The following is a 27,879-nucleotide window of genomic DNA, read 5'->3' as shown; positions in this document are numbered from 1 at the left end:
TGTGTGTGTGTGTGTGTGTGTGTGTGTGTGTGTGTGTGTGTGTGTGTGTGTGTGTGTGTCTATCTCTGTCTATTTTAACATTGCTCTCCATACCAGCAACCCAATCAACACTGGAAAAAAGGCAGGATATTAAACTCTCAAGCCAGCTGGAACAAAACTTTGAGAATAAAGGTTTTAAGATGTTTGAAAGCTGGTAACAGTAAAGAATTTTCTGTGAGACCGCCTTCCCAAACTCATTTGAACGTATCCATATTCTGACTTATTAAAGCCCTGGGTAAAGGCCGTTATGTAAGAGACTTGTAGACAAAGGTACCTTCTATTTTCTCCCCTGTTCCAAAGGGGAGAAAAACGTTAGGTTTGGAGATCCAATTTTTATCTGTTTCATGTGAACAAATCAGCTAAAATTCAGGAAATTCAAATTTGGTTATCAGTTGGCTCTCCTCTTTGTATTCTGGATAGAAGCTTACATACCTGAAAGCTGCTTACTAGAAGGTCCTGTCTTTCAGCCTAACATTGTAGTAGTGTATGGAGGTGACATTTCCTTTTTTCAGTTTCAAGATATTGAATTTAAGTTAGTCAAATCTTTCTAAATTCTGCACAACAGAAGGCTTTCAAGACTCAGATTGTTTCATACATTCTTTCTTTTCAAAGTGGGCAATGTTCCAGACTAGTATTTTAGCCAGAACCTTTCTGTAATTATTGGGTGCTGTTGGCAAGTTTTATGATGGTTCTACTTGCATAACTCATGAGAAAAAAAATCCAGCTTTATATGTGGAACCACAGATCTAATATGGTGGAGCCAAAAATCTATCTAGAAATTTCCATTGATCTCTTCTTTGGCAAAGCAGCTAACTTACTGGGCAGTCCCAGTTCTTCTGAATGTAAAGAAATGATTTTTGCAGCTACATCCCTCATGGATATAGAATATTCGTTTTCAGAAAAAGAATATGTTGTCTACTTGCTTAACCAAATAAACTACTGGAAAGTTCAACAAGGTGTTTTTATTCCTCTCACAGGGAGGGTATCTGCGAGAGAGAGAGTCTTCTAGATCTACTAAGTTAAGTGATTTTATCCGGACTAATCCTTTATACTCAGTTTCCTGGATATGAAATGGGGATGTAACATTTTCTGACTGGGGAGCTCCTCTGGACAACCTGATGGGTCAGAAGCTTTGATTTCCTTGATAAGTTAAGATCCACACCTGCTGAAAGAAACCACGGCGGTCATTTTGTCTCTTAAAGTATTGAGACGATGCTTGACGTTAGGATTTCCTTAAGTAAGCATGGTCATCTCAACCGCAAGATAGCACAGGGGCTTTTTACCTTTACAGAAAAGCTGTGAAGGTATGGAAACTACCACTGTCCATAAATGTTCATGGTCTTGCAATTAATTTTGCAGGCATGTAAAGTATTCTTGCACACCCATGAAGTCCTGTAACATAAAGGTGGTAGCCTGCTTCTCCATCTCCATTTTCTTTGTCTTTCTGGAATTCTGGATACAAAGTTTCTAACATTGGACGTCCTATGACCAGAAATCTGGCCCATTACTACTTATGATGTTTCTGTAGTGGAAAAAAATCAATCAATTTGATATCACGCCGTTCCTGAATACTGGTAGTTACACTTCTTAAATGTTAAATTGTTGTTTAAACTGTATTGTAATCTTTGATATGCAATATATGTACTATACCATACTAGGATCTATATTTATATCCTTTATTCTACTTGTATTTTGAGGCTGAATTACTTTTAGTCTACTTGCATTTTAAATCTATATTTTCTTTTTTCCGTGCATGTTACATTGCCATTTTCTAAAGAGTTTTCTCCTCAGGCCTCTACTGGAAAGAGACTTTCCTGATAAATTAAAGCAAACACATAACAGAAATTTAAATTTCACCATATTCAGTAAAAAAAAAAAAAAAAGTCTGTTCAGTGTTTTTCCCTTACCCTAAGAATGCGAGTTGCAGAAACCTGTCCACTCACTCTAGAGTAGTTTACTAAGCATCAAGTAGAATTGGTGAAGGAAATGAACAACAAGTCCATCTTAGGAACTTTGATTGGGCCTTGGAAGAAAGATTTACCAGAAAATAAACTGATTTACATAGAGTAGCATCTGAGCTCAACAGCAGCCAGGGCTTTACAGGAAACAAATTTCATTTTGTCTTAACAGGATTGCTTAAAGTGAGCCATAGTCAGCTTCTTGAGTATACGGTTTTTGTAAAGTCGTGTGGTGTGTGTAACTGGAGCCCTGCAGGCTGCTAGCCACCTACACATAATTTGTGCCATATCTTTATTTTCATAGGAAACATAGAATGGGAAAGTACTTGTTTGGTGCACCTTTTGTGATGACCAGAGTTTAATGAAGTATATAATGTAATGTAGTAGCAGAAATGAGGAATTGTGCCTTAGTGAAGATCATATGCTTACTGTCTGTGTGAAAATGTCTTCATAAACTTTTTTTGAAAATGGATAAGTTGAAAGCTTCTCGGATACTTGATGTCTTTTTGCTAGTTTGTTTGATAATCCCAAGTCTGAATGACTTGAAGCCTCTTGAGAACTGTTGAACATGTAGAGGAAATGAGAGAGAGAAAAAGACCCCTCCCCCTCAAGTAAATGAATGAGTGAAGCTGCAATGGTGGGGTCTAATGGTTAAACAGAAAATGGGAGCATAAAAAATTAAAATGATCGCCTCAGAAGAGTAGTTGGAGGGTTCTTCCCATGTCACTGTAGCAGTTGTGGTCTTTGCAGTGATGATGATGACATGTCCTCATGGTGTTTTAACTTCTCTCATCTGCATCAGAGAACTTTGAGCCTAATTCACTACAGCACTGCAAACCAGGATTTAGTGACAACAGAAAGTGGACGCTTTTTAAATCGGGGAAAGGTTATCAATTTTTTTTTTCTTGGCACATGTCTTTTCATAGTGCTGTGAATAGTTTTGGTAAAATTTTCTTTGGAATCAAATTAACTTTTGCTTGGAGGAAGGAATGTATGAATGGGAACCCATTACCCATTTATTCTTGCAGGCAAGGTTTAGATTTGTGTATATTTTAAAAAATAAATAATTTTTTTTTTGACGTGGCATGCGTCACACTTTTATTTAACAATGCATTTCATTACCATCTGTCTTGCATAACTGTCTGTAACATAGATAATCAAGTCAAAACGTATTCTGTAAAATTGTGATGTTCTGTCTCGCTTTCATTCTTACACATGGCTTCGGAGCCCATCCTCGGCTCCGACTCTGCCTTTTTACAAGCTCAAAGTCTTCTAGTTGGCTCGTGGCTAGGTAGGTATCCCATGGTACACCAGTACAATCCCCAGATCTCGTTTGCTGTGTCGACTAGTTCGGATGTGCTTCTTCTTGGCCGTGGCTAAGTTGCATTTTGCTAATTTTTTGAAAAAAAATTGCTATTTTTCATATTTAGATAGCTTCTGATAACTGTTTTTAGAGTTCTTTAGTAGTTTCATAGTTTTCAAGTTTACTATAGTTCTTTCGTGTTTAGTATTTCTGAGAACAGTTGGCCGTATTGTTCTCTTTGCTATCCTGTGTGCCAGTTAGTTTCTTCACTGGGGTTGTGTATATATATATTTTTATACCTAGAGTTTCATATTGTTGATATTACTGTTTGTAGGCGCCTTTTGTGCGTATTTTAGTCTGTGTGCATATTAGATAAGTTTCTCTGTATATTTAGATTAAAAATAAATAGATTAAAATAAATACCTTGTTTGTGGGGCTCCGCTATTGGTTTTGCAGTTAGAACGGGGTTTTCTTTTCACCTTCATTCTCTTGTTTTGCATTGTTAGAGATTGTATTTTTTCTCTGGTGTGCTTGCGATTCTTTCCTTTCTAGGTCCGTGTTAGTTAGAGGACCTAGATTTTCTCTCTTTCTTTACCAGGGCTAGGCCGGTTTATGTCACAGAACCTAGTCCTTGTGGTTGTGTCTTGCTGGTACTTTAAGGGCTAGGCCTGCTTAAGTTAGAGGACCCATTCCTCCCACTTTCCCTTTCTTCTCTGTGTTGTGTCTGATTGCAGTCTTCTGTGAGATGTCTAAGGAGGTTAAAGATCATAAGCCATCTGGCTTTAAACAGTGTGTCAAATGCTCACAGAAGATGTCTATAACGGATGGCCACAGTAACTGTATGTACTGTTTTGGGGCCATCCACTTACAGGAAACATGCCTATTTGTGACTCATTTAGTGCCAGGGTATTGCAGGAGAGGAAAAATAAGCTCATACTAAAAGGTCTCCTTGAGCCCTCTTTTGAGGAAGATCTGGCTAGCTCTTCCTCATCTGCTAAGTCTCATGGATCTAAAAAGGAAAAATCTAAATATTGTAAGAGACCCTCCCTGGTGCTGGCTGGTGCATCGGAGCCGCCTCCCAAAATTTCCAAATCTGATAAACTTGCTGCCTTCTCGGCTCCACTGAGTTTGGAGCCGATCGAGGGTTAAACTACTGCTGTTGCTACAGTGTCGGCACCAGGTAGTTTGGAGCCGACCACTGATAGTAGACATTGGAGCTGGTCTACGGATCCTTTACCGGTCTCCCCTTAACTAAGGTCACCCATATTACAGAGATCCCATTCTCCCACACTGTTCTCCAGGTCTTCCCGGAGTTTATCGGAAGAAGATGTGGAGAGAGTAGTGCTGAGACTCCTGAAGTCATCTGCCTTACCTAAAATGTTGTTGGCTCCGACTTGGTCAGTTCCAGGGCCACTTGAGTCCGTTACCCCTTCTGTGATTCCTCCTCCTCCGAGCTGTGCTGGTCTTTCGGAGCCAGAGTGTTTGGTACCACTGGTGGAACCCTCAGTTCCAGCTCCCCCTGAGGTTGTTTTGGAGCTGAGCTCTGCTCCGATGCACTCGGTGCCGTCCATGGTGTCTAGGAGACAAAGCTCCCCGGTCGGCCCTGACAGAGACGTCTGGAACCAAACCTGTTCAGTTCTGAGCCTGCCTGTCGGCGTGTCGGCTAGGGTGAGCTCGGACCCTACATCTATCTCTGAGCCGATGGCTCTGGAACCGATGGCATCCTCTGTCTCCTCTGAGCCGGGGAGGTTGGCATTCTAGATGATGAGGAGTGTGCTGTCCCGATCATCGGCTCCTACCAGGGGTGCCAACAGTCTTCCCCCTAGGGCATCTACTTCTGTCTCAACACCTACTCCCTCTTTGGACAACAGAGACCCACAGCCTCAGGAGCCACCGGCTGGTGGCCCCCATTCTTCCGGGACCTCCCGGAATATCCTTCCGAGGAGCCCCCACAGAAGAGAACATGCAAGAGGAAGCATGTAGACTCCCAGGACGAGTCTCTTACCTCGGACACTGACCTCGAGGAGTCTGAAGGGTCCCCCAAGTCGTCCTCTGATGTCTCCTTTGTAGACATCCTGGAGATCCTTAAGCAGAGGTGCGGCTGGCCCACTGTCACCCCTTCTGATGGTAGAGTCTGTGTACCTGAAGGCTTTCAAGTCTCAACCATCAGCCTCTTGTGTGTCTCCACCTTTTGACAAACTGTTAGAGTTTGAGTGTCGGAAGGTGTGGGATACTCCTGATGCTGTGGAGTCAGTCCCCAGGAGACCAGATCAATTTCTATCCGCTCCCAAGGAGAAGGAATTTTTGTCAAAGGGTGTTCCCGTAGATGCCGTAGTGTTGGCAGCGGCCACTAAGAAGGAGCTAGCGGAGACTTCTTTTGTCCATCCACCGAATAAAGACTCGCGAACAACGGACAGATATGGGAAGTGTATCTTTTCATCAGCGGCATTTACTCTTAGATTGCTGGAACTACCTTACACACTTCGAGACTTCAGAGAGATCTCCTTAAGGAGTTAGGAGAGACTCTACAAGGTACATCCACTGAGGCAGCCCCTCAGAAGGTGTTTGCCCAGTTGTCCACCTTGAACTCTATTGTCAACTCGTCCATGAGGCTCATCTTGTATGTAGCCGATGGAGTGAGCAGAGCAGCGGGTTCAGGAATTTCCCTAAGGCATCATTCCTGGATGCGCTTGTGTAATTTTGCAGAACCGTTCAAGTCTACATTTACCAACTCCCCCTTCGGTTCTTCATTGCTTGGACCCAAGGTAAAGGACACACACACCTAGTGTGAGCAAGATGGGAAAACACACTCTGCCATGGGAGTATGTTTTACCGTCCCCTCTAGACAATACCCTAAGGGTCAGAGAGGTGGTAAAATGTGGTTCAAAAAGTCCCATAGGTTTTTCCAGGATGCACAGAGTGACCCCTCCTTCAGAGGCAGAGGAGGAAATGGTAGACGTCGCCCTAGAGGCAAGGGCAGACCGCAAAACCAGGGAGGCCATAATTCGTTTTGGGGACTGACCCTACCAGCGCTCCTAATGTGGGGCCCAACTGTGCTTCTCTGGAGCCGGTCGGGGGTCGCATTTTTTTTGTATCCAGAAGCCTGGCTAAGTATCACTCAAGACAGATTGGTACAAAGAATTATTACTAGAGGTTATTCCATACCCTTTTCTCTGCCACCTCGTGTTCAAGAGAATCTCGGATGTCCCACCCAATCACAGGGATCAAGCAACTGTGGAGGTCAACAAGTTGCTGGCAAAAAGAGTCATCCAAACCATCCCCACAGACCAAATAGGATTCAGAACTTACTCCAAATTCTTTTTAGTGCCAAAACGTACAGGGGAATGGAGGCACATTTTGGACCTCAGCAAATTAAACAAATCTGTAAAGGACAAGTTCTGGATAGCAACACTGCAGTCTGTTCTCCCGTTACTAGTGAAAGACACTTGGATGTGCTCAGTAGCCCTCCAAGACACTTACTACCACATATAAAAATGGACAGGGTGTCGAGGAGTCCTCTACGCTTCCGTCTGGGAGCCAGTCACTACCAGTTACATGCTCTGCCCTTTGGTCTCACCACAGCCCCCAGGGTGTTCACCAAGTGTATGGCAGTAGTGACAGCTCACCTGAGACGTCAAGGATTCCAGGTGTTTCCGTATCTGGATGACTGGCTCCTGGCCGCCCCCACCAGGCATCTATTTCTTCAGACCAGGGACGCTACTACTCAATTTTGTGCCTAGTTGGGGATTACTATCAATTGGGAAAAATCTGTCTTATTGTCCTCTCAGTTTGTGATTTTTATAGGCACAGCAATAGACACAGTAGCCATGCTGGCTCGTCTTCCAGTAGAAAGAGCACAGAATCTGGTTCTTCAAATTCACCATCTTCTCCCCCTTCGAAAAGTCAAGGCCAAGACTGTTCTGAAGCTTCTAGGGACCATGGCTTCTACCATACTAATGCTGCTAGCCAGACTACACATGCGGATTCTTCAGTGACTTCCTGTCATCTCAGAGGTCCTTCCAACAACTGCCCTTAACTCATCACATTCTGTTAACAGATTCTTGCAAGAAGGACCTCATTTGATGGATTCAACCCAATCGGTTAACCACAGGCACTCCATTTGTCCCTTGCCAACCCATTGCTACTGTGACCACGGATGCCTTATATATAGGGTGGGCGAGTATTATCTAGGCAGGACTGCCCAAGGCACATGGCAAGCTCACGAGGCTCACCTGCATATCAATGTTCTAGAGATGAGGGTGGTGCTCTTGGCATTGCAAGCACTTCATGACCTTCTTCCTCTTGGGACAATTGCAATACAATCAGACAACATGTCAGTAGTATGGTATATCAACAAACAAGGCAGAACCAGATCATACCCACTCTGTCGGGAGGCCATTTGAGTTTGGAAATGAGCAATATCTTCCCAGTGCTTTCTGGTGGCAACGCACATCCCGGGGACAACCAACGTGATAGCCGACAAACTCAGCCGGGCAATTTTGATGCCTCACGAGTAGTCTCTGAAGCATGAAATAGCGAAGCAGATTTTCTGCAGATGGGGACAGCCGTGCTGCGATCTCTTTGCCAGCCCAATCAATGCCAAATGCAGCAGCTATTTCTCCCTCATCCCCCCTCTGGGGGAGTCACCGAGAGACGCACTTGCTCATGATTGGTCTCTGGGTCTCCTTTTATGCTTTCCCTCCCTTTTCTCTCCTATCCAAGGTGATTGAGAAAGCGAAACAGCTGGGAAGCCAACTGATTCTCATTACCCCTTACTGGTCTCGATGAGTTTGGTTCCCCTATCTCGGGCCTCATCTTTTAGACGATCTATGGATTCTGGACCCAGTGTCAGATCTCTTGACGCACATGTCAGGCTTGCTTCACCCCACCCTACACACCCTCAATTTGATAGCTTGGCTGCTCCAGTTCCATCCCTAGTCAGGCTTCACGACTTCTCACCCTCCGTGACTCATATCTTTACGTCTTCTCATAAACCCTCCACTAGGAAATTGTTTCAGTAAATAGAGAAGGTTCTCTATCTGGGCTGAGAAAAAGAATGTTGACCCTTATACTGCTTCTGTTCCGGTGGTTTTGGAATTTTTGACTGAACTTTTCCACTAGGGATCTGCGGCTGCCACAATCAGGGTTCAATTGGCAGCAATCTCTACTTTTCATCTAGGTCTACAATATTCTAATCTGATGTCACATAGGTTGTGCAAGACTTTCCTTAAAGGTGCCACTTTAAGATCCCCTTTTCCGGAGCTGGTTGCTCATGGGACTTGAATTTTGTGCCATCCAAATTAACGTCTCCACCCTTTGAGCCTTCTCCTTCATCGCCTTTGAAATTTCTCTCTTGGAAAATATTGTTTCTGGTGGCAATTACATCTGTCAGACGAGTGTCAGAGTTACAAGCACTGTCTGTCAAACCCCCTTATCTGATATTTCACATAGACAGAGTATCTCTTCGTACTAATCCATCCTTTGTCCCCAAGGTCTGTTCCCATAACACTTTGAACCAATCCGTTGAACTTCCGGTGTTCTTCCCTAATCATTCCAATGCAGCAGAATACAGGTTTCGTCATTTGGATGTTCATGGAGAATTGTGTTTATTTGCACCGGACTAAGGAATTCAGGAAGTCAGACCAATTATTTCCTTCTCTGACTCCAGGTTAGGTCTACCAGTTTCCAAAGTGACCCCCCTCAAATTGGATCTCTAACTGTATAGCTTACATTTACACTTTTGATGGTAAGCCTTTACCTTTCAAAATGAAGGCTCATTCTATGAAATCTCAGCCTACCTCTGCAGCCTTTCAAGCCAGGGTCCCACTTAACAATATCTGTGCGGCAGCAACTTGGGCTACCACTCACACATTTATTATTCATTACAAATTGGATTTGACCTCCAGGGGTAGAGCATCCTTTGGTTCCACGGTACTCGGGAGTATTTTTCCTTGAGCCACCCAAGAATAAGGGGGCTAGGGACACTGTCCCATGTGTAAGAATGAAGCCGAGATATGACTACAGAACATAAAGAAGTTTATGTACTCGCCATAAAGTTCCATGATGATCATCATGTTTCACTGTTGCAGTCATTACTGTTGGGTTATCCTGCTGGCAGGCGACCAGCAGTCGGCCAGAATTCCAAAGTCTAGGTCTGGCGTCGGTTGCTGTCGCCTCTTCCCTGACGTCAGTGCGCCAGGGGTATAAAAGATGCAGCCGACGCCATTTTCTCCAGTCTTTCTTGCCGCGCGGTGCCCAAAGCAAAAGCAGTTTGCAAGTGCCGGTCGGCCGACTCCTGAGATTTTCACAGACCAATTTCAGATCCGAAGTCTTCATTAAAGCTAAGTACCCCGTTGGGGAAACTTTTTTTTTTTTTCTTGCTCCAGACTGATGTCAGAAAAAGTTAACAATTGTATTTCTTGTTGGAAGCAAATACCTCATAAGGATTATCACTCTTACTGTATTCCTTGCCTAGGCCCTGATCACAGCATTGCTAGCTGTCGGTTTTGTGCTAGATTCAACAAACACACTATTAAGCATCGCTTTGATTTTGCTTATTACTTTGGCCGAAAATTCAATTACATAATGCCGTCGGAACAGCCGACGACCGGAGTTTCTACAAAACGCAAGGAAAAAGAGAAGGACAGACATCCGAGATCCAAAACCGACGAGGAGGCCTCCTCTAAGCCAGTTGCCGGTTCTCAGCGAGGCGCTTTCGCAGTCCCTGACACCCACTACCTCAGAGCCACAGGCCGCTGACTACTCCCACGTGGAGCCAGCTAGGCCTCTGGATACTCAAGGTATTGGACACTCAGGAAATCTCTCCCTCAGATGGGTCTGGAGCCGCTGAGTAGGAATCGGCTTCTGAGGGTGTTTTCAGACCTACACAGTTATATGTAAAGCCTACTTTAGCTTCAAAAGCAAAGACTACAGCAGCTTTAAAGACAAAGAAACAAGTACAGCATTCTTCAGAACAGACTAACGAACTGTCTTTTGGCTTTTCCCGGTTAGGGGTTGCCACAGCGGAACTCTGGTCCGCTAATGATTGGCAGTAGAATTTTACGTGCTGGCTTGCTGGGCCTAACGCACAACCTTCAACGAAGAAACACCCATTCACACATGTCGACACACAGAAGATGCTCTAACTGAGAATCTAACGGCAACGTCTAACTGTGAGGCGACAACGCTTCAGAACAGACTACCATACCTAAAAAACAGATGCTCAAAATGTCCGAAGACCTTATTACCTTGTTCAGGGGTTCCCATCCCCCTCCTGACAAAAGGCCTAGGCAAGAGGCAGACTATGACTTTTCAGATCAGGTTTCCATTTCCTCTGACTCCTCTTCTGTACAGGAATACTCTCTTCCTCCCTATGAGGATTCTGATGCTGAAGAATCCATTCCTTCATCTTCTCCTCCTGAGGATTTTTCTTTTGGGGAAACCCTGCATACCATGAGGGAGCACTTCCACTGGGAGAGCCAAGATTACTCAATCAAAGAAAAGGCTCAGAGATTTTTCTTTTACTTCCTCAGCACAGGCCTCTTGCTATTCCCCCTGTGCTAGACATTGTGGATGATGTATTTTCAGAGTCCGGCCTTTCTCCAGATTCCTTACCTCCTGCTCCTCTTAAACCAGACAGATATTACAGGGTTACTGATTCTCATAAATTTCTTTATAAAAACCCTACTGCTGACCCAGAAACTATTTCTCCGGGTCCCAAGGGGGTTAAGGCCGCTACTGCTAAAAACCCTGTCCGTTCTAACAGGGACTCTAGGGCACTAGACAGATGGGGAAAAAAGGTTTACACTTCTGCTACTCTGGCTGTGAGGGCTTTAAATTGTCAATTTCATATGATTAAATATCAGCAATACTTAATGTCACTGTTAAAACAGAAAATGTTGACTAATTCTGACTGTACAGAAAATAAGGAAATACAGGATGTATTGCATGCAACTGAACAAGTGGGAAAGCATACATTGCAATGTGGTTTTGACTCTCTGGAGGCCTCCTGCAGGGCCACACTTACGGGTTCTGTCATTAGGAGGCACGCTTGGTTAAAGGAACAAAATCTGCCTGATCATGTTAAAGCAAAATTATTAGATGCTCCATTACAGCACGATACTTTATTTGGTATTAAAGCAGAGGAGGTTTTGAAGAAAATGGAGGACAAAGCGAAATCTATGCAAACAGTAAAGGATTTCTTACAGGTGCAGCCACCAAAATTTAGCAGGAACTGGCCTACAAAAAATTGGTCCTTTCCAGTGTCGGACAGGCCACAAAGAGGCAGATGCAGACGTCCCAGAGGCAGATCCCAGCCCCAGGGCTCATACAGGCCTAAACAGTGGGGTGCTTCTACCTCCAAAACTGGAGAAGACAAAGCACAGCCATACAGGAAACAGTCCCAATGACTTGCTTCTGCCAGCACCAAGCACTTATCTTCTTGCAGCCCCCTTAGGGGGAAAAGTAGCACTTTTATCTCAAAATTGGCACATGATCACCCGGGACAAATGGGTATTGAATATAGTGTCCCAGGGCTACAGGTTCCACTTTCACACCCTGCCAAAGGCTAAAGGTATGCCAAACCTGTCACACAATCAATGGGCAGAGGCACAAAAACAAATTTCGAGCCTTATGCAAATGAAGGCCATTCAGCAAGTACCACGGCAAGAGCAGGAACAAGGAGTTTACTCAAGACTTTTCTTAGTCCCCAGAAAGGACAAAACCTGGAGACCAATACTGGACCTGTCTGTTTTAAACACGTTTCTGGATGTTCCAAAATTCAAAATATTAACCTGCAGCAGCTTCTGCCCATGCTGGGCAAGAAGGCTTGGCTTGTAACGTTGGACTTAAAGAGGCATACCTGGATATACCAATCAGACAATCTTGCAGAAGATAACTCAGATTCATAACTGGCTCAAAGCACTACCAATTCTCTGCACTGCCCTTTGGCTTATCTACTGCACCCAGGGTCTTCACAAAATGCCTGGCACCAGTAATTGCAGTTTGCAGACAGAGGAATTCAAATTTATCCCTACTTGGACGACTGCTTTATACAAGCAGAGAACAAGGACACTGTACTAAAGCATCTGGCATTCGTAAAAAGATTATTAATTTGCCTAGGGTACACAGTAAACGAAAATAAATCAAAACTAGTACACTCTCAAGAGATAATATTCCTGGGTGCAACCTTAAATACAACTGCCCAGATGGCTTATCTCACACCAGACAAACAAAGACAACTAACTTCTTACTTCAAAATGTTGGCAACAAAGACCCAGTTATCTGCAAGAAAAATTCTGCAGGCTTTGGGTTTCATGGCATCCTGCATACTGCTAATTCCACATGCCAGACTGCATATGAGGAAACTTATGGTACCTAAAAAGTGTCTGGACTCAACATTGCCAAAACCTGGAAACATGAATTACCCTCATTCCTTACCTGCAACAGGAGTTTCGATGGTGGGCTCATGCCTGTCATCTCAACAAGGGACAGCCTTTCACTCTACCCACAGCCAGGCAGTCAGTAACAACAGATGCATCAGACTATGCCTGGGGAGCACACATGGCAGGAAAATGTATTCAGGGCACATGGCCCACAAGCCAAATGTATCTACATATTGATCAAAATGAGATGCTAGCTGTTCAGAATGCCCTGACAGCTTTCAAGGATTTACTCCATCCAGGACAACTACTGATCAGGACGGACAAATACTACAGTCATGTGGTACATAAACAAGCAGGGAGGCACACATTCCTACCCCCTCTGCAGACAAGCCATGACTTTATGGAACACAGCATTGACTTGTCAAGTACACCTGCAAGCACAATTCCTGCAAGGAAAGAACAATACTCTGGCAGACGAACTAAGCAGAAACCTTACGGATCCCCACGAATGGAAACTGGATCCACTAGTCTTCAGCATGATAACAAGGAAATGGGGATGCCCAGACATTGACCTATTTGCCTCCCCTCACAACTGCCAACTACAAAAATTCTGCACAAGGACTTATCACAAGCAAGCATGGAAAGTGGATGCTCTGTCATTCTTCTGGAAAAGTCTAACAATATATGCCTTTCCTCCTCTGCCTCTCCTCCCCAAAGTACTCCTAAAGGTCAGACAAGAGAAGCCAAAAATGATCCTAATTGCCCCAGACTGGCCACGCCAGCACTGGTACCCAATCCTAAAACATTTCTTATTCCTCACTTACTGACCCAGCGAAACAATTCGGATTCTGCACAGCCAACTCAGGACCCTAAATCTGGCAGCATGGCAGATAATGTAACCATTCAAAACACACCTCTTTCTAAAGCAGTGATGGATGTTATTTTGGAGGCCAGGAGGCCCAGTACCAGAAAATCTTACGCAGACAAATGGAAAAGATTCTGTGCTTGGAACCAGGCACAAGGACTTGACACATCTGTACCAAATATTCCTCAGATTTTACAATCCCTAACTGAGATGCTGGAGAAAGGCCTATCCTTTTCATTATTTAAAATTCATGCCTCGGCCATTTCAGCTAATTGCCCTTTGGATTCTCAGAGCGTCTTCTGTGTGGCGACATGCGTGAATGGGCGTTCCTTCGTTGAAGGTTGTGCGTTAGGCCCAGCAAGCCAGCACCACATAAAAATCTACTGCCAATCATTAGCGGACCGGAGTTCCGCTGTGGCGACCCCTAACCGGGAAAAGCCAAAAGACACAACAACAATACGGAACCTCCTATTTTTTTCCCATCCATTGATAAGGCAGTACCTCAGAGGGGCCAAAAACATAAGACCTCCAAGGTGAGCCCCAATACCTGCATGGGACCTCAATTATGTCTTGGAAAAACTCACACTGCCGCCTTTTGAGCCAGCCAATACAGCTGATATAAAGTTTTTATCTTTGAAAACAGCTCTGCTTCTAGCAATGACCTCTACAAGACGCGTTTCAGAGTTACAGGCACTCATGGCTTTGGAACCTTTCATCATTTTCCACCCAGACAAGGTTTCTCTAAGAATGAACCCTACATTTATGCCTAAGGTAGTGTCCAGTGTGGCCCTCAACCAAAGTATTCATCTGCCTACCTTTTATTCAAACCCGCAGAATAAGGGTGAAAGACTTCTGCATTCCTTGGACATACACAGACAACTACGCTTCTACTTGGACAGAACTAAAGCTTTCAGAAAAACTGAGCAACTTTTAGTGGCATATGCTGCAGGATCTCAAGGAAAGCCTATCTTAAAACAGACTATTTCAAAATGGATAGGCCACTACATTCGTTTCTGCTACCCACAACATGGCAAATCAGTGCCCAAGGCCATTAGACCTCATTCTACCAGGGCAGCAGCCACTTCAGCAGCCTTTCTCAGAGGAGTACCAACCAAAGACATTTTAGAGGCTGCAACTTGGAGTTCAGTGCACACTTTTACAACACACTACCATTTACCTCTCTAATCTAAATCCAGAGCAGGCTTCGCCACTGCTGTTTTGCAAGGGCTTATAGCCTCTCCTAATCCTCTTTAGGCCCAGCCACCCAGCCTTAGCTTTGGGATTCAACCCAACAGTAATGACTGCAACAGTGAAACACGAACGTAGTACAGTTGTGTACCTACCATAAATGTAGATGTTTGAGTGTATTCACTGTTGCAGTCCAGGTTACCCACCCTCCATCCCCCTTTTCTTTGCCGGGATTTACCTTTACTTCTCTATCTTATACAACCTATGTGGTGTATTTGCTTGTAGATGAAGGAAACATGCATAATATTTTTAGCCTATTTTGGGGGCACCTGACATCTGGGGCAAGAAAAACTGAAGAAAATGGCATCGGCTGCATCTTTTATACCTCTGGTGCACTGACGCCAGGGAAGAGGCGACAGCAACCGACGCCGGACCTAGACTTTGGAATTCTGGCCGACTGCGGGTCGCTTACCAGCAGGATAACCCAACAGTAATGACTGCAACAGTGAAAACACTCGAACGTCTACATTTATGGTAGGTACACAACTGTGCTTTTTAGTCCATCTCCCCCTTCCTTCTTACGAACCCACCCTCCTACCCCCATCCTGGAAGTATCTGGAGACAGAAAAATATTGTTGTTATTCACTGGAGACCTTTTATTATTGGGTTCTTTCTGTATGGTTTGTTATTATTTCTCTTAGTTAGCAGCAAACAAGATCTGGGGATTGTACTGGTGCACCATGGGATACCTACCTAGCCACGAGTCAACTATAAGACTTTGAGCTTGTAAAAAGGCAGAGTCGGAGCCGAGGATCGGCTCCGAACCCATGTGTAAGAATGAAGGGCGAGATGGACTATAAACATGGAATGTTATGGTGAATATATAACTTCTTTTTTTCTTGAGTTTGTCTTTGCATGTCTTATCTATGCCCACTTCCCTTGGAATGATTTCAAATAAGGTATTAGCCAAGGATTTGCATACAGTATCAAAAATATATGGTGGGAAAGAAGAGTTTTGTTGCTGGTAACTTACAAGGCCAATGCCATAGGTATAGGGATCACTTGACAAAAAAAAAAAAAAAATACTCCCTAAATGCTAAGTACTGCCCCCATATTCCTTAATGTACCACATTGTTGTCCCTTTTCTGCATTGTCATTGCTGCTCTAGTGCTGAGATGAACTCTCGTATGGCCCCTGGCTCCTTTTTCAAGATTTCACTTTTATATTGAAGGATTGTGACTAATTCACCTCTTACTGTTTCTCTTATTCTTTAACAATTATTTTATGTTAGTTTTCCCACTACTTTATGATACTTTCCTGTAAGATTTTAGATTTTTCATCGAGTGTTTGGGTCTAGGCCTTCTTCTAATGGTTATGGTCTCCATTTTTTGCTTAAAAAATGGCCTCATTCAGCTGTTTCAGTGTCTGTACGTGTGTGTGTTTTTGTATGTGTATAAAATAATTTGCATTCTTTTTCGAGGGGTTACTCTCACTTTAACTTTCCATGCAGAGGTCAACAAAAAGAGAACTTACTTCCTTTCTAAATTACCTTGCAGAATTTTAAAAACGTTACTGTTGTGTGGATTGGCTTGTTTTTTGAGCCCTGTTCCCTTTTTTTTTTTTTAATTTTTTTTTTTTTTTATTTTGTAAGAAAACGGAATAACTTTTTATGAATAAGATGGAGAGAAATTTCCATAGGTGTTCCTGCTGACAGAAGATTCCTCCTTAGGACAGCTGCTTCCATTATGTGATTTATTTGAGGGAATTATAACCTTTGAACCCCCCCCCCCCATTATTCATTTTGTCATTAATTTTTTTTCCTATAAACTTAGCGCACCTGCAGTTACATTTAAAAAAAAAATCCTGGTTTGTGTAGAAGACTACTTCTGCCAAGGGAATGTCAGGTAGGCGGAGTCCTTTCTCTTCAGTCTCAAGACCAACTGTTTCTTCAGTCTCGAAGTCTTCAAAATACCATGGAGTTGAAGTGGCTAAAAAGAGGCATTAGAGGCATAAGATTCTCCTGTCCTTTACTAAAGGTAGCGTCTAACTAGTCATGGATTCTTCATTAAAACATGTTCCAGTTAGTTATTAAAAAATCTCCAGCCTCAACTGTTTTAGTTGATTCTTTGGGGATAACGATGTGCCCATTGTTCTTGTTTCTAAATATTTTGGCCTGAAACCTTTGCTGAGGCAAGGCCCTACTTCACTTTTTTTTTTTTTTTTTTTTTTTTGAGTCTGGCTGTGACAGGTGTACAGTGGATGACTTTCTATAAGGCTTAGTCAATATTCTGTGATGCTCTTTCCCATTCCACTTTCTTGGTGGAGAACAGGGTGTCAACCATTGTTTATTCCGCAAAACCTAGAACTCAGAACTTTGAAGATTTCCTTGTCAGTGCTCCTGTTTGTGGCTTGGGTAGTAAGAATGCTGGTGTCTGCTTGCATGCCATTAGAGTTGATGGTTTTACCTATGTCAGTGGCTTAGATTCAGACATCTGTCTTGGTGTTGGCAGTCTCTATGCCAATACTGTCATCCTTGACCCTGCAGTAATTGGTGTTGAAATTCAGGCTTGTACTGCAAGTCCTGTTTTCCCTGCCTTTATGACAAAAGTGGGAGCCATCAGCTTTGATGTCTGTATACTTGACCTAGGTCATCCCAAAACTGATGCCATTTTTGGTGCAGTTTTGATTCCGAGCCAACAGCCATTATTGGTGTTACCCCATTAAAGCCATACTCAACTGTGATACTTTCATTATCCTTGTCATCAGAAATATTTTTTCCAAGAAACATCTTTCTTAAATTTTCACACGTGACATAGGTAATCTTACATTTATACAAATGAAAAACGAACAACATGACACCCCTTTAGTTGCAAACAGTATACATTACAGACACCGTTGAAACAACTGTAGTTGCAAACATTATACATCACGTATAATCTATCTAGTCATTGTCAGTTAAGCATTATATGGCTCATTCAAATCCTGCCTCTTAAACCTTGTTCCTGCTCTGCGTATATTGTTTTTTTCCTATGTAGTTTACTCCCTCCCTTTTCTAAAGATCCCATTCCAGTTTTATCTCTGTTACTATATTCACTCATTCTAGTAAAGTTGGTCTAGATTTTCATTTCCATTTTCTAGAAATTTTTTTTTGGCAGCCACCATAATTAGACTCAGCAAGGCTTTACTATGTCTAGGCAATTCCAATTCTGTATCATAACTCAAAAAAAAAATCCTCTCCCAAGTCACTCCAGTCTGCTCACCCAGCAGCTCTGACCGCGCACTGCCAGCTCATTACACAGTTATCCCTGTCGACAAAATCTAAAGTCTATTTTCTCCATTCATGTGCTGGTTTGGTTCTTAGAATACTCCCTGCTATTTTATGAATATAATACTCTGTATGATTTTTGTTGCTGTCCTTAAGAGTCTGCATCCAAAATCCAAATCTCTCTCTTTCTTGATCAACCTTCCTGTGTCACCATCATTCTCTTCCACTTTGAATTATAGTTTTCTGCTTGTGCTATGTAGAAGAACCTTAAATGTTTTGCTCTAAAATACACCTCAAATTGGGTAATCCTAGTCCGTCTTGTTCTATTGGAAGAATCAGCTTTTCCCACTTGACCCTTGCTTCTTCCCTTCCCAGATAAAATCCTTGAACTCTTTAATTGCTATCCACAGCTTCTTCTCTGATTGATTGATAAAAATAAGCCTGACCTGTGTACAAGACTAAAGGGGCTAAAAACATTTTAATGGCTTGTAGCTTAGTATCCATATCCATATCCATATCCATATAACAGCTTCCAGTTTCTCAATTGTTGTATTATCTTTTGTTTAGTTTCTTTCCACATATCCTTAGCTGCTACAACAGAGTAATTTCTAATCCATGCTCCTAAATACTTCATTTTATCATGTCCCCATAAATATGGATATTGTTGGACCAGTTTGTGTGTGGGTACATCATTTACCTGTATTGCTTTTGTTTTAGCTTCATTAATTTTGTATCCCGAGAAGATTTGAAACTGTCTTAAATGTTCCACAACACTGTAATGTCCTTTTTATGATTTTTGTCACTTATAAAATAATATCTGCAAATAGAACCAGCTTTTCCTGACTACCATACCAGTTATATCCTTGAATTTCTGAATCCCTTATTTTCTTTGCCAGTGTTCCTAAATATAATGCAAACAAAGGTGAAAGTGGACAACCCTGCTTGGTCCCTCTACTCAAGCCGAAATTATCGGAGAGGACCACACCCACCTTTATTTGCTCCTTGGATCCCTCATATATTCTTCGAATCAACCTTATAATTGTATCACGGAAAGCCAATACTTCCATTGCCCTCCTCATGAAGTCCTAGTCTACTGTCAGATGCTTTCTCTGCATCAAGAACCACCAGTAAAATTGGTATTTTCTTACATTCTGCTTCCCTCTTGATCATCAGTGTTCTGTTAATATTGTCAAATGTTTGCTTCCTCTCCACAAAACCATACTGATCCATATCTATCAGTTTTGGTATCACTTTTGCCATTCTTTTAGCCATTATAGACATAAACACTTTATAGTCATGGTTTAGTATTGAAATGGGCCTGTATGAAGCTGGATCCGATGCAACTTTAACCTCTTTAGGTATTACTGTTACTGCTGCCTTCTTCCAGGATGCAGTTACGTCTCCTCCTCTTAAAATACTGTTCCACAGGAATATCATCTATTCCTGATGACTTTCTTGTAGATTGGTTATACATAGCCATTTTTATCTCCTCCTTCCTATCCTAACTGTTAGTAGTTGAGCCTCATCTACCTCTAACCTGGACATAGTTAATTATTCCTTAAACATTTACATTTGTACCTTTTTCTTGATTTCCATATTTCTCTGCTTTATACAAACTTTCATAAAATGTCCAAAATATTTCTAATAGTTCTACAGAGTCTCTTGTTATCTTCCTTATTAAAGGCTCCCCAAGTTTGGTGACAGTCCTTTCCACTTTCTGTTGTCTGAGTTGTGCTAAAAGTTTTGTGCTCTAGAATTATCAAAAAAAAATAGTTGCTTAACAGCAATCTTTCTAAACTCGTGCATATTGTCTAAGTAATCCCTTATTTTCTGTTAAGCATTCTGCAGTTGCTCCTTTTATTTTGAGAGATTCCCCATTTTGCAATACTTTAACATTTGTTAGTCCCTCTAAATTCTTGTTACTGTTTAACCATATCTCCCTTTCTTTTATTTTCACCCCAGTTTTAAACTCCATTTCACTTTTACTCCACTCCCTAACTATGTTTTCAGAAGAAAATTCTATCTTCTCTAGTAGCTTCTGAATTGATTCCAAAACCCATTCCTTGAATTCCTCTCTTTTTAACCAATAGGTGGGAAAGTGCCACTGTCTCATTTTTATTTCATTAACCTGTGTTTTTATTTTCGTTATTATTGGCTCATGCTCTGAAATAGTTATTGAGTGTGTTTCAAGACCTTCAATTAAGTGCACGTTACTGTACGATATAAAATCTATGTAGCCTAGCCCAGTTTATGTATTTCGGTTAGTAATATGTAAAATCACCTTGAACTCCTAGTACTGAAGTCACATCTTTTGTCATCAGAAATATTGAGCCCAAAGCTCTGCCAATTCTGCAAGACGGACTGGATGAAGTGTTTCTACAGCTCCTCAGAGCCATTTCCACTGAAAAGAGACTGTCCTCCTCATTTTCAGATCTCCCTAGGATTCCTAGCACTATCAAGGCTATCTGCTAAAGGAAGCCCATACTTCACACATCAAATCTCTCACGGCTGACTCAGATGTTAGGGAAGATATTGATTTCCCCTTTATCCCTTCCTAATGACCCCAAGTTTGTTGAAGCCCTAGATATATGTCAAAGAAGGGGCTGGCCCATTCTACCCCATTTCTTCTCAGAGGATGCTGCAGAAGTTCTTGACTCGGAGTTTGAGTTGTCCGGTTATTTGTTGATGGTCTAGAGGTACAATGCCTGGAAGAAGTTTGATATAGTAGCCAATGACTGTATCATGCATTTTCCCAGATATTCAAGTTTCTGGACAGAGATTCCCTCTTTTGGAAGCTGCTCTTAAAAGAGGTTTCCACACCCTTTAACCCAGTAGTCCTCAGCATAGATAAGGAGGGAAATCGAAACCACCTAAAGAAGTATGTGTACACATCTACCACTTCATCCTTATGGACACTTGGCTATCCATCCCATGTGGTGGATTTCAAAAGGGTCATCTGGTATGAATTGCATCATTAATTAACCAATTACCTGATGGTCCGGTTAAAGACAAATTGGAGTTGACACTAGCAAAACTTATTCAAGCCTTAATAGCTAGATGATGTTTGCAACTGCCCATTTAATTCTGAAGTACAAAAAATGAGATATTCTGTATGAAACTTTCAGTAGGTTAAGGACTTTGGTAGGTTACAGTGTTGAATTCCAGTGTTTGGCCAAGGATAATTTCTAGATATTTTTGAATAATGGCAAAAGGTATCCAAGTATCTGGATCCTTGGTCTTCTGTCACAGTTTACCTACACACAATGGCACTTTCCAACTTAAGTGCTGTGATGTATTTTCCAACCCATCCTACCAACATTATGTGAGCAGTTTCTTAATAAAAAGTTTTGTAAATTTTTTTTATGAAGAATGCACCCCATGTAATTCTGTTTTATCCTTTGCTGGTGTCACTTGAGGGATAGTGTGGGGTGCGTCCGTGGACTTTAATGGACAGGAATCTGTGCATGTGCTTTGGGGCATCCATTAAAGTCTATTGACACATTTGCCTGCACCCCATATGTTGGCATCACTGAAGGTAAAGTTCAGTGAACTTTTCAAAGATGCCATGTATATTTTGTGAAGCTTGTTATTTTAAATTTGGCAGCAGAAAGCAGGCACCAGTGTCAAGAAAGTGCAGGACTGCTATGGTGGCACCAAATGTCATAGTGCCTAATGTAACTGTAACTGTGACAGAGCATTTTAATAAGCAATGATGTGTGTGGTATTGGCTAGGTTCTGTGTCCCTAACATTGTAACTGTTGATCTAGTAGTATTAATAGTCAGTCGGTTTGCACTGTATTTGAGTCTGAAGCTATGTTGTCCGAGTCTGAAGCTATGTTGTCTGTTGTAAGTGTACCAGTTTCTCAAGGATTTTTGCCATTGAACAAGCATTTGCTTTGGGCCCGTAATTAACTGAGGATGAGGTACTTTAAAACTGGGTGAACAGTTTTAGTTGTTAGGTTGAGGTTGAAAATATGAGTGTTTCTTCTAGAATAAACTGACTGACATCTAGCAGTGAAAGTGTGGATTGCAGCTGTAATTGCAATTGCCTAACAGGTGTTCAACTGACTTTTTGGTTATGATTTTATGTAGAATGGGTGGATATTCCAGATACTGGTGCTGGGAGGACTGATGCTATGAGGAGATCTATATTAAATACTTTATTTGGTAGTGTAGGTGGGGAAGAAATGTGATGGGTAAAATTATTTAAGCTGCTTGCTATGCATAACTTTTTAATTTGACCTTTGGAGTAATAGTTTTTGTCTGTGCTGATTTTAATAGTTAGCCTGAGTAGTCTGGGATTTCCAAGTCATTGCACTTGACTGTGCCCAAGGAAAACTGTAATTGTGGCATTAGTAGTAATTGTTGTAACTTTTCTTTAGTATAAGAAATTTCATATGCTAAGCTTGTTGAGAAGGAGTGGCTTTTCAAGTGGAGCAGTTTGATCTTTGTCTTGATTTTAAGTTCATGTGCAAATCACGATAACCTTTCCCAGGTGTTTGTTTCTGTATGTAGGAAAAAGTCTACATTTAATTGGCTGCAGAAGATTTTAGACTGAGGACCAGTCTGTCTGCTGTAATTCACTCAGTGCATCATGTGCAGCGTCAGGGATATTCCTATTAAGTGTAGTCTAAAAGAATGATTTCAGTGTTTTCAGTATCCGTGTAGTAAGAAGTGGGCACTTGGTGCTGGGGTAATGTGAGTATTGTTTGAAAATTTTCAAGAATGTTTGTTTTATGTGTGCCAATAATTGCACTTTTTCCTGTGGTTAGATCAGTTCCACTGTCTATCAGCTGGGTTAGATTGTTCACTCAGAGGAATGTGTTGATAGTGGACTTGTGTGAGCAATCCAAGTTGTCACCAAATGTACTCAGCTTGTTATTCTTGGGATATGTTTGTACTGTTTTAGTGCATTTTGAATGACTTTTGGGGAAGAGTGAAGAGGAATGTAAATTTATTTGCAAATAGTATTTTAGTATGTTCACCTACTAAAATGTGTTTGTGTCCAGTTAGGAAATCTTAACCAACTGTAACTGAAGTATTGAATATTGTAAAGGAGATAAAAGAACTGGAGGTGGGATCTTTAGACAAGGGAAAGAGCAAATTAAATAGAAATATGTATGCATAATAATGTTAGAGGAGGAGTGATGTTTAAAGGAAATCGGTAATCAAGTAATTTATGTAATGTTTGAGGGAATGATGTGTATAATGCATGAAAACAATGAGAAATATCGCTAAGGTTTGATGTCATTTCATTTGTCATTTATTAAAGATGTTATAAAAAAAATATCCAGTTAGGATGATTACATTTTGGGGTACTGGTTTTTGAGATGAGATTTGGGAACTCACAGGCAAGAAGTTCATAAGGCACTTAACTGCAAGAAGTGGTTACATTTACAGCCTAAGCTGCAGTGGCATTTAGTCTGTGTGATGGATTGCAGACACATGGAGCAAGTTACCTTTATCTTATCAGTTTTTTCTCCTTTTCATGAGTGAATATGCAAATCAGCCAGGATTAACGTAGTACTAATTGTATTCCCAAATAGAGCGAACAAAAGTTCCTGAAACCTTTCACAAAACGTATATGTTTGCATACTGTAAAAGTAATGCTGTTTTCTGTTTGGTATGCTAATGAAACATTTGTGAGTACATGGCTATCGTATAAAATATGTTCAGAAATAAGTCAAACCAACTGTGAACCACCTTTGTTGTGAAGAAAATGTCTGTCTAGATTCATTTCAGGTGATGTGATATGTCAGAAAATAGCTGTATAGTCCACTGAGTGTTGATTACGCCCAGGATTCAGGGAAAAGATGCGCTTGTTAACAGCTTTTATAGTCTGATGCCTGCAAGTAATAGCTCTTGGGGTGGTTCTTAATTAAGAACCCCTCAAAGTGCTGTTACCATTCAGTTTCATGCGAAGGACCAACTATGCACAGTACTTTCTGACAAAGAACAGTATAGCTGCAGAAGGCTTCTGTTTGCCGACCATGCCTCTGAATTGTACCCGAGTTTGGTCATACTTTCTCAAGTTTTTTTTAATTTTTCTGGTGAATCGCTTGAGGATTAGTTAGTCAGTAATGCTAAACATTATTCTATTTGTTTAGAAAATGCATGTTGATGCAAAACCTGTTCTTTCTATTAACTTTATAAGTGAATAAGAATAATAATTAAAAACCTGTCCTTGATTTTGATCCTTTGACCCCCCCCCCCCCAATTATTTTTGGATTTTTTCAGGCTTTTTAATTAAAGAAGCCAAGAGATGAGGTGCCATCTGGGTGATGTGCTTTCAAAGACAGTAATACACTTTGCGATCCTAAACCTTTTTTTCTGTAACTAGTAGTACACGGAACAGATAAATCTCCTAGCACTACAATGAATTATGATCAGGACACAGATTATGATCTTTTATGTATTCTCAATGTGGATGCCAGATTTAATTTTGAGCTTCATTGTTAAGGCAAATTTCTTGACATCTATGTCTCAAACACATTATAAGCTGGTTTATGATTGTAGACTTTGTCCTAATTCTCTATATGTTCACTTGTGTCAGTATTTGCATATCTAACTTGGGTGAAAGATTTGTATTCTGATACTATAAATCAAGGGAGTTCCTAAATTGTCTACACGGAGTCCTTTCCTGTTCAGTGTTTTCATGCGCATTTTTCCATAGTACAACATATTTCTCTCAAGTTTGTATTTGACTGTAAATTTGGATCTATGGTTACTGCGTTAGGGGTGACCATAATCTTTGCTATTATCTGGATTTACTTTAGTAGGTTTCTGTTAACAAAAATGCCATTTAATATAAAGAATGCATGTATTATTACACTTTGATAACATTATGTGGCTTATCAATATTGTGTAAATGATTGTTGTAGCCATCTTAGCATTATAGACAATGGTGGTATGATAGTTGGTAAAGCTTTGAATTTTGAGGTTAATGTAAGTATGATAATGATTGGTAATTAAGGGGATGTTGCATATTTTTTCTGTATGCCATAATGTTTTGGTTCCCTTGTGTAAGGCATTAGTATGGCCCCACACAGAATACAAATCAGCATTCTGTATCTGTAATACTACAGGCATAAAAAGCCCTGAACAAGTACAGGGAGTTTTTATTTTAGCCAATAGTCATTAGCTTTTATCAGGTCTGTTGCTAAGACAGACTAATTTTAGCATTAGGCTACAGGTTTTTCAGAGGTCATATGATTCTACTCTACTGATTTGAACAATGACCCTTAGCTTGTACACTTGGGTTTAAGCTTCTTTCCTATTCGTATTTAGCAATAAATATGACTTTACTAGCTGACATTGTTAGATATGCAAGTCCTTCGTTAATACTTTTTATATGAGCAAGTGTAGGTTGTGGAATTTTTAAGAACATTTAAAAGTTTAGATATTTAGGCTTGAGATGGAGTATAGGAATTGTATATGTGTGTGTGTATATATATATGTATGTATATATATATATATATATATATATATATATATATATATATATATATATATATATATATATATAAAATCTATAAAGACTCCTTGATGACCTCCGATTCAGGTTTTGAGTCTGTTTAACTCCACTCACATTGTGAAATTGTAATAGTGTGATATATATGACTTGTGAAGATTTTCCACCTGGGCCTATGCTGAGAATGGGTATGCCCTGTCAGTCTAATAAATAAACAGCGTTCAGTAGCAAATGTGATGAAGCACTTGAATCAAGTCACTTCCAACTGCAGGAGAGATTTATATACAAGTAAACTTCTATTCACTTCCACATATTAACATTTCTGATTAATCCATTACTTCTGAACAAGTGTATTAATTACATCTTAAATGCAAGAAGGTATTAGATTAATCACTTGATTTAAAAGTACTTTAAAAAACAACTTTGGTGTTTTTGACTTTGTAGTGTTAAAGTTGAGTTTCTGATCTTTTAACAAAATTTGACATGGAAAATGAAAGCTGCTGAAGTATGTGCAAGTAGCAGAAATAACGGAAAGCACCAGCAATGCAAGTGATTTAATTTTCTGTTGCAAGATTGAAAAATAAAGCTTGTTATAATTTCATAGTTGGACCTGGCAGGTTTCAATATTAGCCAGTTACTGGAATCAGCAGGTACAGTGCTTTCAAGTATGGCTCCAAAGACCCGATGCTTTATTTTTGATTGAAAATAGAGTTCCTGATACTAACTTTACAATAAGGACAAAATCATAAAGCCAAGTCAATATTTTGGTGAGGTCTCGGCTCAAAGTAGCAGTTATGAATAGTAAAATATTAAAATATCACACCAGAAATGAGCTGCAAAGGAATGCAGGAAATCCACACAAGGAAGAATGTCAAACTGTTATAGTCAAATGAGTCATTGGGTGTCTTGTTGCTACAATGGTGCATTGCTAGCAGCTAGAAAGTTAAATCCCTGCAGGAGCAGTTTTTGTATGTTGCCTTTGCTGTGTCTTTTCTGAATTGCTGAACTTACATTTGCTCTTGTAAAGAATTCTCAGAGTACCGCAAACAATAACATTAGAGGCAAAAAAAAAAAAAACAGGTTTATTATTCTCACCAGTGTCGTAGGTCATGGGAGTGTAAATCAAAATGGTAGAAACGGGCGTCTGATGAGGTTTCCATAGAGAAACGAAAGCGCTCAATCTTGTTAAAATCCTTGATTTTAACATTTTAGATCCTCAGTGCATGTTTTTCTGCATGTTTTTTGCTTTATACTAATTACGCTGCAACATTTCTACAGTTTGACCATGTTTTATTGTAAGTGGTAAGCCTCAGCTGTATGAGTTCCTACGTAAACATACTGCCAGAACATATCTAACCATCTGTAAAACATACTCTTCATTCTGCCACAGCTCTTTTCAAGCTGAGTAATCACCCTGTGAAGAAACATTTTGCATTAAGACATGGAAGTAAAAGGGAAATATTCAGATTTTATTTGCTAATTAGTTTTCTGGTGCTACTGATTTGCTGGCTGATGACTAATTGGATGGAAGTCTGATTCATGGGGGCAAATATGCAATGTTCATGTTCCACTGTTGCAGTAACAACAATCTGGGCATTCCTTGCTATTGTAGCCTTTGGCCAGCCCAAGAACCAGAGATTTAACTCCCTGTACCTGGCAGATGCCCTGTGCCTGTTATCAAGACATCTGGATTTAAGGGTTATCAGCTGGTGCCATCATACAGCTCTTTCTTGCCATCAGAGCCTGAATCATCCACATTGTAGACTGCGTTGATCATTCCAAAGACCAGAGTACTACTTCAAAGCTAAATGCTTCAACTTCCTTTTCAGTTTGTATGTGTGAGAGGAGTTCTTGGAATAACGTCTGTCTTGATCATGGAAAAATAATTCCACATCGGGACTTTCAACTGTGCCTTTTTTGATTAGGCCTAGAGCACAACATGTTGTAGGGCTGAATTCCCTTGCCCAAGTCTCGGAGAAAGAAAAAGGGCATTGGGGATTGTCACACAGTGGCAACCACTGATCCTTCTTATGACCCCCTCACAAAAACATAGAGAGAAGCATCTAAAACTTGAATAGGGTGGCAGTCACAGCTTCGTCTTCAGCCAGACTTGTGATTGCTGAACAGGAAATGCCTTTACAGTACCTTCCAGTGACTGAGGAAGTGTCCGAGGCCACTGCCCAGTATCCTTCAGAGTCTGACATGCCTCTTGATGTCACTATATCCATACAAGTTGAAGGACAAGGGTTGTCTGTAGGGTCTGAGACTGCTTTGCAGGTCAAAACTTTCAACTACCATGTTAGGGCTTCATATAGGGAGGGCAGGTTTCTGAGAGCTTCCGAAGCATCATCAGTTGCCAGTTGCCCATGGCCTATTCCCATCATCACCAACACCACATCCAGAACCA

General features: G+C 41.1%; 1 protein-coding gene across 1 annotated transcript in view; it reads left to right on the top strand.

Moving 5' to 3' along the window:
• The window catches only part of ATP2C1 (ATPase secretory pathway Ca2+ transporting 1), a gene marked incomplete in the record, with an annotated part of 2,099,819 nt that overhangs the window by 140,613 nt on the left and 1,931,327 nt on the right, over positions 1 to 27,879 (top strand).

Source organism: Protopterus annectens, chromosome 3.part1, assembly GCF_019279795.1.
Source record: "Protopterus annectens isolate FY-2018-M chromosome 3.part1, PAN1.0, whole genome shotgun sequence".
NCBI classification, from domain to species: domain Eukaryota; kingdom Metazoa; phylum Chordata; order Ceratodontiformes; family Protopteridae; genus Protopterus; species Protopterus annectens.
The sequence above is the reverse complement of the archived record's forward strand: the minus strand, read 5'-3'. Positions and strand labels throughout refer to the sequence as shown.